This window comes from Erythrolamprus reginae, chromosome Z (genome assembly GCF_031021105.1).
Source record: "Erythrolamprus reginae isolate rEryReg1 chromosome Z, rEryReg1.hap1, whole genome shotgun sequence".
Lineage (NCBI taxonomy): Eukaryota > Metazoa > Chordata > Lepidosauria > Squamata > Dipsadidae > Erythrolamprus > Erythrolamprus reginae.
The window spans coordinates 52,505,413-52,521,202 of record NC_091963.1 but is presented as its reverse complement, the minus strand read 5'-3'; the positions used below and the strand labels follow the sequence as shown (position 1 = coordinate 52,521,202).

The following is a 15,790-nucleotide window of genomic DNA, read 5'->3' as shown; positions in this document are numbered from 1 at the left end:
CACAAGGGATTTCTCTGATTGAAACTTTGAACAATAGAATTTATTCAAATGAGTGTATAAAATATATACCTTTACTTAATCTTGATAGATTAATTAATTGGATTTACATTATTGTTCTGTTTTTATATATGCTGTGAGCCGCCCCGAGTCCTCGGAGAGGAGCAGCATACAAATCCAAATCCAAATACAAACAAACAAACAAACAAACAAACAAACAAACAAACAAGCAAACAAGCAAACAAGAGAACTACAAAAAATATTATTGGTCAGAACCCTGATTTACTTTTCCCACTTTATTCAGCATCCAGTCAGTATATCATAAACTAATTTAGTGATAATGTGGGAAAAATCACATTACAGGTAAAACTCGAAAAATTAGAATATTGTGCAAAAGCTTATTTATTTCAATAATGTACTGTATATACTCGAGTATAAGCTGAGATTTTTAGCACAAAAATGTGCTCAAAAATCTAACCTCGGCTTATATTCGAGTCACTGACCTTCACTGACCTGAAAACTGCCATGCAGCATTTCCTAAAGCTGCGCACTTCCGACGTGAAAAGCAGGGAGGAAAGAAACCTAATGGCTCTGGCAACACGAGGCGTTTTTCTTTGCATGGCTGATTCTGCTCTTGCAGGCAACACCCTCAGCTGCTTGATTGGTTGAACCAATCACAGTTCCTCCTCTACACAGAAAGGAGGCACTGAGAGGCTGCTCTGATTGGCAACAGGTTGACTCAATCACAGCTCCTCCTCTACTGGAAGCACTGGGGAAAAGGGTGGGAGGGTTGAAGAGACTTTCAGAATGAAGGAACCATGGCTTTCTCTCTTGATCAGAAAGTAAAATGTAAGTTACCCATTTAAATTTGATTAATTTCTAGTAACAGAAGAGGTAATTTTGTAATAAAATGTTGCTTCAAATGGGGATAACTGTATAATTAAACTTTTTCTTCCAATTATATTTATCATACCAAGAGGATTGTTAATGCTGACTTGTTTAAAACAATACAAAAGTTAGGATAATATAATAGTATGAATTTTGGCATTAATCATTTGTTCTCCTTGGAGGGAGGAGTCGCCAGTCAGGATGGGTTGTACTCGCTTGTCAGAGGCGTGTCCAAGTCAGGAAAGTATAAAAGATCTGGATCCCCACATAGGCCCAGTTTCTCTGAATTGCCTCTAACAGAGACAGTTTCGTGGCAGCACAATCTTTCCTACTGTTGACTCCTCAAATCGGTTAGTAATAAATTCTTTGTAATTGAAATTGGAAATCCTAAATTCTAAATTGGTTTCCTTTTACCAAGGATGCAGTCGGATGCCGTGGCTTCGGCCCAGCCCCTGCAGGTGGGTAAGGCCCTTGGCCTTTCCCACCATAAGGCTCCATTCTTCCTCCTTCGGCCGTGAGGGCTGCCTTGGAGCTTTCTCGCAGGCATGCCCTAGGCTAATTGAGGAAACTACCCTGGTTACAGGGGGATCCCCATTGCCGGCGTCTATCTAGCGGACGTGCGAGCCCTCGCAGACATTCAGGCACCGGGGCTGGTTACAGTCTTGGTGCCGAGCCTACAAATTTTGTCCTTGCAAGCCTCGAATCACCGTCGGGTTTTGGAACCTTGCCAAGCTTTCCTCAGATTGAGCCGATAAGAGGCCGATTGTGTGCTCTTTTTCTCACTGGTGGCGCAGTTTAATTCCAACTTGCTCTGCCGCCTCCTTGAAGCCACACCCATGCCGATCCGGGGGGGGGGGACACGTCACTTTCAGAGCAAACCTTAGGCAGTGGGTGTTTTTTTTTAATTTTCCTGCTAATCGCCACCTCTCACCCCCCCCTTCTGGCTTGCAAAAGTGCCGTTTAAAGGCAAGGTACTAGCCAAATTCCCTGGCCGTTTACAAGAAGGGCAGGGCCCCATCTGGGCCTCCCTTCGGGATCCAGCCACTCCAGCCTCTGGAACGCCTGATCCATGAGGCTTAAAGAAGGAGGACAACCTTGCCTGTTTAAGAGCCACTAGATTGGCATTCCTGGATTTCCTTCTACTTTGGATATCCACTCATTCAAGCTAGTCCAAATTTAGGCCCTCCAGCCTTATTCAACCTCCTTTCTCTTAATTGGATTCAGAATTCCCTTTTTCATCCTTTTAACCTTCTCTCCCTGCCCTTCTCATTATGGCTGAATCAAATAAGACTATGGTGAAGAAAACCAAAAAGACCAATAAACCTACTCAGGAGGATCCTGACTCTATTACTGTAATTTCTGAGTCCATCTCAACCTCACAACCATCCATAATAGAGAAGCGTAGGGACAGAACCCTACAACATCTCCATGAGAGAGCAGTTAGAGCTCTCTCCCCTTCTCCACGAATCTCCCATCATACTGCTTCTCAGGACAGTGCAACGGGGGTTAACCCTCCTCTAGCTGCCAGCATCTGGGGTCCAGCGGGATTGCCCAACCAAAATTTGAATTTGGGCGTCTCCAGACCTCCACCCCTCTTTCTCCCACCATCGTTATAACATCTACCACACTTCTGGCTCCCACTGCAGCAGATACTCGAACGACATTATCACCAGTTCCTCCGCCAGTTCCTTCTCCATCATCTCAGCAACCTCTGGATCTTGATACTATTCACAAATGGATTGAGTCAGCAATCCAACGCAGTGTGGCTTCCAGCCTCGGCAATCTGATGGCTATCAGACCTCCAAAATTTACGGGAGCCCTCCCTTCTTCATGCTCCTTCCAATCTTCGTCTTACCCAGGATTCCTGGTCAGGTTCCTCCGATGAGGACTCTTGACACTTCAGGCAAGGAAGCACCAGAGGAGGAACATGTTGGACTGTCAGATGATGACACAGCCGCCTCAACCTAGCTCTCTCAGCAGCTTTGTTTCCTTTTGACCTGTTCTCGACCATTCTGTTGAAGGCGCGTACGGCTGCCAGCCTATCTGCTCCTACAACTCCAGCTCAACCTTCAGCAACACAAGTAGAGACCCTCTTTCAGCCCTATACTGAGGACCCGGACGTTGTCCCAGCTCCTCCCCTCTTCGTAGAGACCATCACAAAACAATGTCTCAAACCAGCAACCGGTCCGGCACCGTCCAATGTGGAAAGAAAATTCTTCAACATAGGTACGGAACTATCCTCTTTTGCGGAGCTCCCGGAAATTGACATACCAGTCCTAGCCTTACACTCCTCAGAAACTCTACCAGGGTAAGCAGATGAGCTCCTAAAGGTGGAGAATGGAAAGATTGACCAAGTATTGCAAAAGACCCATCAGGCCTCGGCATGGGCGATAAAGGGGGCTTCAACTTCCTCCTTTTTTGCCAAGACCATGTTGATTTACATCAGGCAAATTCAGGAACAAATCCCTACATCGAATGTTTCAGTTCATCAAACCCTCAACAAGCTTTTTGCCACCTGCCAGTTGCTATCTGACACCACACTATACACCTCCAGGTTTACAGCCAAAACAATGGCCTCTTCAGTGGTTGCGAGAAGAATGACCTGGCTCAAGAAATGGCAAGTGGACATCAAACATAAGTGGCGCTTTGCGTCAGCGGAGTATAAGGGCAAGAATCTCTTTGGCGATGTCCTCGAGCCCTTTCTCATCAACTCGAAGGACAAGAAGAAGATCCTGCCAGTTAGCCAAAAGAAGTCCTCTCAATGTCCTTCACCATACTTCCGGTGGCCCTTTCGTCAACCCGACCAACCGTTTTCCTATTACAAGGGCCCTAACCAGTCTACCTACAAGCAGCGCAGCTCCCAAGACAAGAATGCCAGGGGACGAGGGTCCAGATGACCCTTTCAGGGGTCCATCTGAAATCGCCAGGGCCGAAGAGGTAGGTGGTAGGGCCTCCTCTCCTGACCTGTCCGCCATTCCTATTGGCGGTCGCCTCTCAAAATTTTCCTCTCATTGGGGTTCTACCACCTCCGATCCCTGGGTTCTCAATACCATTAGCCAGGGCTTACACCTAGAGTTTTTGTCCCTGCTCCCCCTTTTTATTCCCTGTTCAGTATCCAGGAACCCTTCCAAAAGAGCCCTCGTGGAACAGGCTATCCAACATCTCCTTGAAATCAGGGCCATCCGTCCTGTTCCCCCTGAATTCCAAGGACAAGGGTTTTATTCCATTCTTTTTATTGTACCTAAGTCCTCAGGAGGTTGGCAGGCTATCTTAGATCTAAAGTGTCTCAACCTTTTTTTGAAATACCATAAGTTCAAGATGCATACCCTTAAAACCATATTAGCTTGCATCAGGAGAGGTGACTTTATGTCTTCCCTAGATCTCACAGAGGCATACCTCCACATTCCCATAGCGAAGGAACATCGCAGATTCCTCTGTTTTTCTTATGCTGGCAAGCATTTTCAATACTGGGCTCTCCCCTTTGGCCTGTCTTCAGCCCCTCGGGTTTTTACCACTCTCAGTTTTAGCTGCATACCTCTGGTCTATTCAGAGCCCAGTTCTACCTTGACGACATTCTCGTCTTGGCCTCCTCCCTTGCTCAAGCCCAGGCGCCTCTCCAGACTAAAGTCAAGGTCCTTTCCTCCCATGGCTTCTTGATCAATTTTCAGAAGAGCCAGCTCACGCCCTCCACTTCTATTCTCCGCTTGGGAACTATCATCAATTCATCCGAGGGTCTTGTCACCCTCTCTCCAGAGCAGATGAATAGCATCAGGGAGCTAGTTTCCCAAATTCAGAATGACTCCTTTCCTCTCCTCTCTTCCCTATCCTCCTTATTAGGGAAGACGGTGTCCAGTTTTTCCATAGTCCCTTGGGCCAGGCTCCACTCCCGAGACCACCAATGGTTTCTATTACCCTTCCAAAAGTCGGGCCAGGCTCACCTCGCAAAACAAATCCATCTCCCTCCACAGGTACCAAGATCCCTCTCCTGGTGGAGATCTGCGGCCATCACAGAAGGCACCCTGTACCGAAGCTCCCCATCCATAAAAATCACCACGGACACTAGTCTGTCGGGCTGGGGAGCTCATTGCAATGGTCAGGCTCAGGGCCTTTGGAACGCAAGCCAAGCCTCATGCTCAATCAACTGGTTAGAACTCCACACGGTCTTCCTAGCCCTCAAAGCCTTCAATCACCTAATAGCCAATCAAGACGTATTGATAAGAACAGACAACATGGCCACCAAGGCCCACATCAACCGGCAAGGGGGCACCCGATCCACGACCTTATGTCAGAGGCCAAGAGGATCGGTCTCTGGGCAGAGAGAAACCTAGTTTCTCTCCATTTGGAACACATCTTGGGAACGGACAACATCCAGGCAGACGCCCTCAGCAGGACGACAGTGAACCAAGCAGAGTGGATGCTGAACCCTGCTATGTTCCACCGAATATCAATCCGGTTCGGCAAACCACTAGTGGACCTGTTCGCCTCCCCACAGAATTGCCAGATCCCTCGATTCTTCTCCCGATTCCCCTCCCGGGAGGCGGAGAATTACGACACTCTCCATTGCACCTGGCCGAGGGGGCTCCTCTATGCCTTCTCTCTCCTACCAATCCCTCTCCAGGTAATTCACAAGATTCTGGAGGAGCAGGCAGAGGTCATCCTGATAGCTCCTTTTTGGTCCAGGCAACCCTGGTTTGCAGAACCATGGCACCTACCAGTGCAACCACACCTACTATCTTAGAGGCCTCTGCTTCATCCGGACCCAGGCTGGTGCTGCCTGGCGTTTGAGTGGAGCATCTTAAGGAGCCAGAACTTTGATGACGATGTCATTGAATATATACACAAGGCCCGAAAACCATCTACTGAGCATATCTACTCCTCTACCTGGTGTACCTTTGTCTCCTGGTGCAATTTACAATGCCTGTCTCCCATCCACATTCCCCTTTCCAAGGTCCTGGACAAGGGGCTGGCTTCTAATACCATCCGGCGACAGACTGCGGCCCTTTCAACTATCATCACCTGCGGCAAATGGGCCTCCTTTACACACGTCCCCTTAGTGACTAGGTTCCCAAAGGGTGTCTCCAACACAGACACTCTGGTCATCCACCGTTTCCCCACGTGGGATTTGCCAAGAGTCCTTCACTCCTGACGTAACCACCTTACGAGCCCTTACAAGAAGCCTCTCTCAGCTACCTCTCCCTCAAGGTCACCTTCCTGATAGCCATAACTACAGCCAGGCGAATCTCTGAACTTGCAGCCCTATTGGTCAGAGATGACCTCTCTCTTCCACCAAGACAGAGTAGTCCTACGAATTGATCCATCCTTCATTCCCAAGATCAATTCCACCTTCCACAGAAGCCAGGACATTATTCTCCCTACCTTCTGCTCCTGGCCTATTCACCCATGGGAGGATAAATGGCACACTCTAGATGTAAGGAGAGCACCGCATATATCTAAAGCAAACTCAGCCCATCATACAGACCGAGGCACTCTTTATCTTCTTTTCTCCTCGAAAAATTGGGCTCAAGGCCTCCCCTCCACCCTTGGACGGTGGATTCGATGGGCCATTGCCAAGGCCTATGAGGTAGAGGGCACCCAGAGACCATTGGGTATTACTGCCCACTCCACAAGGAGCGCAGCCACTTCAGCGGCATGGGCCACACAGTGCTCCCTTGAGGAAATATGTAGAGCAGCTACCTGGGCCTCCATCACTCCATTTATTCGGCATTACAAAATTGATAAATTTGCCTACTCACAGGCGGCTTTCGGATGGAGAGTCCTTCAAAGACTCATGGCTCACGTGGATTAATCCCTTCCTCGGGACAATAACTTTGACATGTCCCATCCTGACTGGCAACTCCTCCCTCCAAGGAGAATGAGTGTTGACTCACCTGATATGCTCCTTCTCTTGGTGGCAGGAATCGCCAGTCAGGTCCCTCCCTTCTTACATTTTTTACTCTTCCTGTTTTCCCACTAAATTACTTTCCAAAATTACCGGTGAGTATAACCGTTTTGTACATAGTTTTACTTAGTTAATTAGACATTTGAGGAAGTCTAGGCTGTGTTGCTACTCCGAGTCAATATTTTCAGTTCGTCATCGAAACTGGGCGTATGGGCAGATCCAGATCTTTTATACTTTCCTGACTTGGACACGCCTCTGACGAGCGAATACAACCCATCCTCACTGGCAACTCTTGCCACCAAGAGAAGGAGCGTATCAGGTGAGTCAACACTCATTCTACATAATTAATACGAATAGATCTACCTTTTTTTTAAGAGTATGGTTTCTCCTTATGCAAGATAAATATCATGTAGAAGAAAGATTTTACAATTAGTGATTGAGTAACCCCCAATTGTTATTTACTGATCTATTGTGATAGTAATGATTTTAACTTATGAGGTATGTTTTAAATGGAAAATCTGAATATTTATCATATAAAAGTTTGATTTAAGCAAGGGTCTTCAAACCTGGCAAGATTAAAGCTTGTGGACTTCAACTCCCACTCCTGAGGTAGCATGGCTGGTACAGGAATTCTGGGAGTTGAAGTCCACTAGTCTTAAAACTGTCAAGTTTAAAGATCCTGGGATCAGGGTTAGAAGTGCAAGGGTCTTCAAACCTGGCAAGATTAAGGCTTGTGGACTTCAAATCCCACTCCTGAGGTAGCATGGCTGGTGCAGGACTTCTGGGAGTTGATGATGGACATACAGTTGATGAGGAGGAATCCAGTTTTGAAGGATTTTAACTCTTAGCTTGGTTGCTGATTGAGCTCCTTTTTTTACTTTTTAATTTATTGTTAATACCAGATTGCTTTTGTTTATCTTCTTTTAAATTTACAGAGCTAGTTTACTGGTTTTCTTTTAAATAAATATTGTAAAACATTTAATCTACTGATGTCTCAATTAATGTAATTTTATTGCTTTCCATTTTTATAAGTTACCAGTAGCCACTGCATTTTCTAACCTTGGTTTATACTCAGGTCAATAAGTTTTCCCAGTTTTTGTGGCAAAAAACTGGTGCGTCGGCTTATACTCGAGTATATGCGGTAACTTAAAATATGAAACTAATATATGAGAAAGACTCATTACAAGCAAAGCAAGATAGTTCAAGCCATGATTTGTCATAATTGATATTATGGAGTACAGCCCATGAAAACCCCAAATCCACAATCTCAGAAAATCAAATATTACATGCAATCAATAAAATAAGGATTGACCTCTGAAAGGTATAAGCATGCATATGTACTCAGTACTTGGTTTGGGCTCCTTTTGCAGCAATTACTGTCTCAAATGCGGTGTGGCATGGAAGTTATCAGCCTGTGCCACTGCTTTGGTGTTAATGAAGATAGTGGCCTTCAGCTCTTCTGCATTGTTCAGTCTTATATCTCTCATCTTTCTCTCGGCAATACCTCCTAGTTTCAATGCCCCAAATAACATCTGAGAAATAAATCAGATTCCAGTTCAATTCTCTCACATAAAGTTTGATTTATTACCTGAGCCATGTTGGTCACGCTATTACCATTCTGATACTAACTTCCCTCCAGTACCCCACTCAGGTTAAGGTTCATCTCACATTCCCACACCCACAGGTTCATCACGAGGACCAGTCGGAGTACAAAGATTCCACCGACTTCCTCTGTTTTCTGTGGAGTTTCAAAATGGACTCCTGATCTGCTTCTAAAAGAGTGCACTACTCAGATAGATAATCCTCAATTTCTTTCCTGGCCCCAATGGAGGCCAACGTTTCTATCTCCTGAGTAAGATAGTTGCTAAGTGAGTTCTGCCTCACTTTGCCACCTTTCTTGCCACAGTCATTAAGTGAATCCCTGCAGTTGCTTGTCAGAAGATCCAAAAAAATGTTCACATAAACCTGGGACATTGCCACCATCATAACTTCGTTATCAAGTGTCCAGAGTTTAATCCAATAACCCCTTTATTTTTCTAGCAAAGTCCTTCCTTACTAGAAGGAAGAATAGAAAGAATAAAATGGAAAAGGGGATTAAAAGGGGATACAAAAAAGAAAAGAAAAGAAAAGAGTTTGGTTCAAAGTTCTGTTCAGATTAAAGAAAATGGAGCTTGAGAAGGGTTGATTATGCTTGGAGTATTGTTTTGTTTGCTCTTTTTAAACTTTAATTATTTTTTCTATTTAGAATTTAGAAATTGCTAATCTGTTTTAATAAAGTTAGAAGTATTGATTATAATAAGATATGTAGTAGGTGATACTGATTTGAATTAACGCATAAATGGAATTGAATTTTGAATTGTTGGAGAGATTAATGATGTTAATGATTTTTAATTGATTGAAAATAGAGAATATTTAGAATTTTTCCCCCTTCTTTTCACAAATTGACTGAAATTTAAGATTAATAATTAAGAAATGTAGATAAGTATTATTTGGCTAAATGTTAGATGGGCTGAAATAATTTTAAAATTTTGGATTAGGTAAATGTACTACAGTGATCCCCCGCTCGTTGCGAGGGTTCCGTTCCAGGAGCCCCCGCAACGAGCGGGTTTTCGCGAAGTAGCGATGCGGAAGTAAAAACACCGTCTGCGCATGTGCAGACGGTGTTTTTACTCCCACAGCGCTAGCGAGGAGCCGAAGATTGAGGACTCAGCTCGGAAGCTGCACGGGTGTTTTAAAAGGTCTCCGCCGGCATGGGGGGCTTCTTAGCACCCCCCCAAACCCGAGTTGGGGGTTCGGGAGGTGGTAGGAAGCCCCCCATGCCGGCGGAGACCTTTTAAAACACCCGTGCAGCTTCCGAGCTGAGTCCTCAAGCCAAGCGCAGAAGTTAGCCTTGAATCCCTTTGAATCCCGCCGCTTCTGCTGGATACGGGCGATGGGGGGGCGAGCTGCCACAGCCCCTGGCTTCCGCGTTGCTCGTCCCACCCACCGCCCGTATCCAGCAGAAGCTGCTGGATTCAAAGTGCTGCTGGGAGCCGCAGGCGAAAGGAGCTCGGGCATCGGAGCGCGGCGCCAGGCATTGTTCTCCGGACCCCGCCCGCTCAGCCCCGCGGCGGCCCTTTCCCTCTCCAGGCTGCGGGCGGGGTCCGGAGAACAATGCCCGAGCTCCTTTCGCCTGCGGCTCCCAGCCCACCGCCTGTCTCCTGCTGCCCGGTTTAGCCAGGACACGAGCGGCGAAATGACTTGGAGGAATGTGAAGATGAAACCGGCCGGTTTCAGCTTCACATTCCTCCAAGTCATTTCGCCGCTCGTGTCCTGGCTAAACCGGGCAGCAGGAGACAGGCTTTGAGTTTTGGCTGCGGGGGGAGAAGTAGGACTTTCCTAACTCCCTCGCCCCGCAGCCAAAACTCAAAGCCTGTCTCCAACGCGCGCTACGATCTTCCGGGCGAGCCAGGCTCAGCGGATCAAGGCAGCCGCTTGGGCCGAGAGGAGCCGGCCTTGATCCGCTGAGCCTGGCTGGCCCGGAAGATCGTAGCGCGCGTTGGCGGATCAAGGCCGGCTCCTCTCGGCCCAAGCGGCTGCCTTCCGTCACTGAGCCTGGGGTCCCGCGCCCCGGATCGGGCGGCTGCTGCTTTGCAAAGAGGCGCTTTTTTCCCTCCCAGCCCCGCGTGCAGATCCCGTGCGGCTTTTGTGTGTGTGTGTTTGTGATCTTTCCACGCGCTTTTGCGAGTTGTGCAAATTGGCGCTTTCGCTTCTTCCCCGCGCTCGGCTTCCTCCTTTTTTATTCCTTTGTTTGCCGGCGGCTCCAGGGCGCCCGCCGGGCCCGGCTTGCTTTGACCTCTCCCGGGCGGCCTCGGCATCCTTGGCGGCGAGCGGGGATCTTCCCCCCGCGAACGCAGGCAGGTGGTTGCGCGTGGCGCCCCGGGCTTTTTTAGGGGGGGTGTTTTTTATCCCCGTCTGCACCGGCTTTGCCAGGCTGCGATCGGGCGCTTGGAAGGGGAAGAGAAGCGTTGACAGACGCGGCGAACTTCCAGGGCTGGGGGTTTTTTATTTGCGCCCCGAGGGAGGAAGAGCCCCCGAAGTGACCCGCAGGAGCCGGGCGAAGCGGGCAGGCGGCGATCGCAAGACGCCGGCTTGGCTGCCGGGCTTTTCCGCCGGCACCTGAAGTGGAGCCCCCTTGGCCAAGCGCTCTGGGCGGCCGTCGCATCGGGCAGCCCGGGAGACCCCCGTCCGGCGCGCTACGATCTGGTCCCGCCCGATCCTCCTCCCTGAGGCAGCTCGCCCTCCCATGGCCGCTTCCTCCACCCTCTATTGCAAGCCCTCGCCACCGCAGCCAACGCGCGCTGCGATCTTCAAGCTGCCTTCCGTGACTGAACCTGGCTGGCCCGGAAGATCGTAGCGCGCGTTGGCTGCAGCGGCGAGCGAAGCCAAGCCGGCAGCAATGTCGCCGCCGGTGCAGCCAACGCGCGCTACGATCTTCCGGGCCAGCCAGGCTCAGTCACGGAAGGCAGCTGCTTGGCCCGGGATGCTGGGCCGAAAGGAGCCGGGCTTGAAGATCGCAGCGCGCGTTGGCTGCGGTGGCGAGGGCTTGCAATAGAGGGTGGAGGAAGCGGCCATGGGAGGGCGAGCTGCCTCAGGGAGGAGGATCGGGCGGGACCAGGTGGGGGCTGGAATTTCTCCGCCAGGGCGAAGGGCGGGCGAGCGGGAGCTGGGGAGGGCTTCTCGCCCTCCCGACAGCAAGAGGGGGGAGCGAACGGCGTGGGCAGGCGAAGGGCGGGCGAGCGGCAGCGAGGAGTTTGCGTGGGCGGTGGGGAAACTCCTCGCTGACGCCAGCAAGAGGGGGAAGACCCAGGGAAGCCGCTGCCATCTACGCATGCGTGCAGGGCACGCATGCGTAGATGGTATTTTTGACTTCCGGGTTGAAAAATAGCGAAGTACCCTGTTCGCAATGGTTGGGGACGCAATAAACGGGGGATCACTGTATTTACAGGGGATGAAGAAGTCTGAAATTTGTATATGTTAATGTTTTGTTTTTAATTTTCTTTTGTTAACATCTCATTGGCTATACAAGGTTTTCTTGGTTTATAGAAAAATGTATAAAGAAAGAAGGAAGCACTTTGGTATAATGGTTAACATAATTGGTGTACTTTTTGAAGGAACATTAATGAGGGAATTTAATTAAAAGAAAAGTATATAACTGAATGACAAAATTAGAAAAAAAAGTTGCAACTTTTTTGATGATTGATATTAGTTACTAACAAAATACTGCATTTTATTCATTGAAAACTAGACGGTTCACTGTATTGTTTGAATGTATGTTGAGAGAAAAATTTAAAAAAATTACACACACCCCAAAAAAGTCTTTCCTTCCTCTGTCCCTCTATTCATTTCATTCTTCCTCCTTCCTTCCATGTTCTCTCCATTTCTCCTTCCTTCTCTCCTTCCTTCCTTGTTCCCTCCATTTCTCCTTCCTTCTCTCCTTCCTTCCTTGTTCCCTCCATTTCTCCTTCCTTTCTTCTTTCCTTCCTTCCTCCCTCCATTTCTCCTTCCTCCCCTCCCCCCTTCCTTCCTCTCCACTTCTCTTTTCCCCTCCCTCTTTTTCCCTTTTCTTTCTTTCTCTCCACTTCTCTCTCTCTCTTTTTTCTCTCTCTCATTCTTTCCCTCCAGGTCTCTCTCATTTCTGTGTACTTCTCCCTCTCCCCCTTCTCTCTCTCATTTGTTTCTCCTCCCTTTTTGCTTTCATTTCTCTCACTTTCACTTCCGTTTTTCTCTCTCTTTCTTCTCCCTTTTTCTTTCTCTCGTAATCTAGAAGCAGGGGCTGCAGGACCTGGAGGGAGGCGCAGGAAGAGGCGGGCTCTCTTCTGGACCCGGAAGGTGGTGCGGCTGTGGTGGCAGCGGCAGAATCCACCCCCCAGCAGGCAAAGAGCCATTTTCTTCAGGGAAGGGTGTTTTCTTTGTAAGCTTTCCCTGCTGGATGGTCAATCTTTCCATGCTCGATGGCGATTGACCATCCAACAGGGAAAGCTTACGAAAGTGCTGATTGCTCCTCCTCGGCTCCCCTCTGTGAGGTCTCCTTTTTTCCTCTTCCTCCTCCCTTCTGCTGGATGGCGCTTGACCAGCGCCAAGAGGAGGGTGGCAGAGGGGCCTGGCTACTCTCCAAAGAAAACAGCTCTTTGCCTGCCGGGGAGGTGGACTCTGCTGCTGCCACCGCAGCCGTACCCCCTACAGGGTCTGGAAGTGAACCTGCCTCTTCCCGCGCCTCCCTCCAGTGTGTGAGCGGCTCACTCAGACACGGCGAGATCCCCGGGGAGACCCGAGGAGGGTCGCCGGCCCCACCTACGCTTACACCTTGCTCTTCCTTCCTTCCTTCCTTCTCCCTCCAGGTCTCTACTCTCATTTATGTGTACCTACTGTGCACACTTGGAATGCAAATAACCTCTGCACCATGCCATGCACACGGGGGAGGGGGGGAGAAGCCAATGTTGTAGACCCCTGCTTAAACCTGAGACATGCCCCCAATGTCGCTCCGCGCACGGGCAGATGGAGCCGCTCCACCTCGTCTTACTCAACCCAGCCAATCTTTGTCTATTGCACTGTGTTTTCTTCCCCATGCCGTCCCCGCATGGGAAGGAGTGATGCCCAGGCATTTTTTTGGTTTTATCTATGTGGAACCCCTCCCTCTTTGGCAGCTGCTTGAGGTGGATGGTGATTCAAACGACGCAGCAACTGTCCACATGCCCGACAGCTTGGGAGGGGCAGATCAGCTGTCCGGCAGGGAGAAACGGTGCCCCGCTGCGCGGCGTTTGAAAACCCTGCGCCATGATTAGGTTTTGGGTGCGCCACCACACAGGTGCGCACCTCAGAGGGAACAGTGGTGGAGGCCTTGTTTCCTCCCAGAAGATTCCTAGAGAGGCCCCATGGAGGCTTCTCCCCGGCTTTTCCGGCCCTGTTTCCTCCCAGAAGATTTCTAGAGAAATCCCATGGAGGCGTCTCCCCGCCTTTTCTGGCCCTGTTTCCTCCCCAGAGATTTCTAGAGAGGCCCCACGGAGACTTCTCCCTGCCTTTTCCGGTTACAGTTTTGAGGGCTCAGGTTTGTAAGTGGAAAATGGTTCTTGAGAAGAGGCAAAAAAATCTTGAACACCCAATTCTTATCTAGAAAAGTTTGTAGATAGAGATACCACTGTACAGTCATACCTCGTCTTACGAGCCTAATTGGTTCCCGGGGGAGGTTTGTAAGACGAAAGGTTCATAAGACGAAACATTGTTTCCCATAGGAAACAATGTAAAGTCAATTAATCCATGCAACAACAAAAAAAACCCCGCAAAAAAACGCTGCCGCCCAGCTGTCACCTTTTAAAATAGCCCGGGGGCTTCTCATCGGCCTCCCGAACGCTGAACGCCAAACCCGAACTTCCGGGTTCGGGAGGCCGCCGAGAAGCCCCCCGGCTGTTTTAAAAGGTGACAGCTGGGCTGCGGGGCTTCTCAGCAGCCTCCTGAACCCCGAACCTGGAAATTCGGCAAAAGTTCAGGGTTCGGGAGGCTGCTGGGAAGCCGCGCAGCCCAGCTATCACCTTTTAAAACAGCTGGGGGACTTCCCAGCAGCCTCCCGAAGCCGAACACGGAAGTTCGGGTTTGGCGTTCGGCTTCGGGAGGCTGCTGGGAAGCCCCCCGGCTGTTTTAAAAGGTGACAGCCGGGCTGCGGGACTTCCCAGCATCCTCCCAAATGCCGAACCCGGAAGTTCGGCAAAAGTTCGGGGTTCAGGAGGCTGCTGGGAAGCCGCGCAGCCTGGCTGTCACCTTTTAAAAAAGCCGGGGGACTTCCCAGCAGCCTCCTGAAGGCGAATGCCAAACCTGAACTTCCGCGTTCGGCTTCGGGAGGCTGCTGGGAACCCCCCCGGCTGTTTTAAAAGGTGACAGCCGGGCTGCGGGGCTTCCCAGCAGCCTCCCAAACCCGGAAGTTCGGCAAAAGTTCGGGGTTCGGGAGGCTGCTGGGAAGCCGTGCAGCCCGGCTGTCACCTTTTAAAACAGCCGGGGGACTTCCCAGCAGCCTCCCGAAGCTGAACGCCAAACCCGAACTTCCGCGTTCGGCTTCCGGAAGCTGCTGGGAAACCCCCCGGCTGTTTTAAAAGGTGACAGCCAGACTGCGCAGCTTCCCAGCGGCCTCCCGAACCCGAACTTTTGCCGAACCTCCGGGTTTGGCATTCGGGAGGCCGCTGGGAAGCCCTGCTGCCAGGCTGTCACCTTTTAAAACAGCCGGGGGCTTCCCAGCAGCCTCCCAAACGCCGAACCCGGAAGTTCGGGTTTGGCGTTTGTAAGACGAAAAAAGTTCGCAAGAAGAGGCAAATTTTTTCTGAACCCCGGGTTCGTATCTCGGTTGTTCGTAAGACGAGGGGTTCGTATCTTGAGGTACCATTGTATTTGGATCATATGCCTATATGTTGATACCGGCAGAGCAGCGTTTTAAAGGTCAACCAAATTAGAGAAAATTAACGTTTCTAGGCTAAGATTAATACTCAAAGGGTTATAGATTTTCCAGTGCGCTCTGTTTAGGGTAACCCGCTCCCTTCTGAATCAGGGGGGAGTTGGGGAGCCCTTGCAGAGCAGTGCCGAGGAGTTTAACTCGTTTTTCGCTGTTAAAGTCGCTCGGATTCAGGCGGACCTCGACTCCAATTGGATAACAGTGTCGGCTGACAATGAGTCAGTCGAGGTGACTGGGGCCCATCCTTGTCCATTGGTCTGGGTGGAGTTTGACTTGGTGACACCTGATGAAGTGGACAAGGCCATTGGAGCTGTGAGTTCAGCTACCTGCTTACTGGATCGGTGTGCCTCTTGGTTGGTTTCGGCTGGCCGAGAGGTGACACGGAGCTGGGTCCAGGAGATTGTCAATGCTTCTTTGGGGAGGGGATGCTTCCCAGCTCCTTACAATGAGGCACTTGTGCGCCCCCTCCTCAAGAAGCCTTCCCTGGACCCAGCCGTGCTTAATAACTATCGTCCAGTCTCCAAACTTCC

General features: G+C 49.9%; 1 protein-coding gene across 4 annotated transcripts in view; it reads left to right on the top strand.

The window, feature by feature from the left end:
* TOP2B (DNA topoisomerase II beta) overlaps positions 1-15,790 on the top strand; it is a 185,583-nt gene that overhangs the window by 33,160 nt on the left and 136,633 nt on the right. The window lies entirely within an intron of this gene.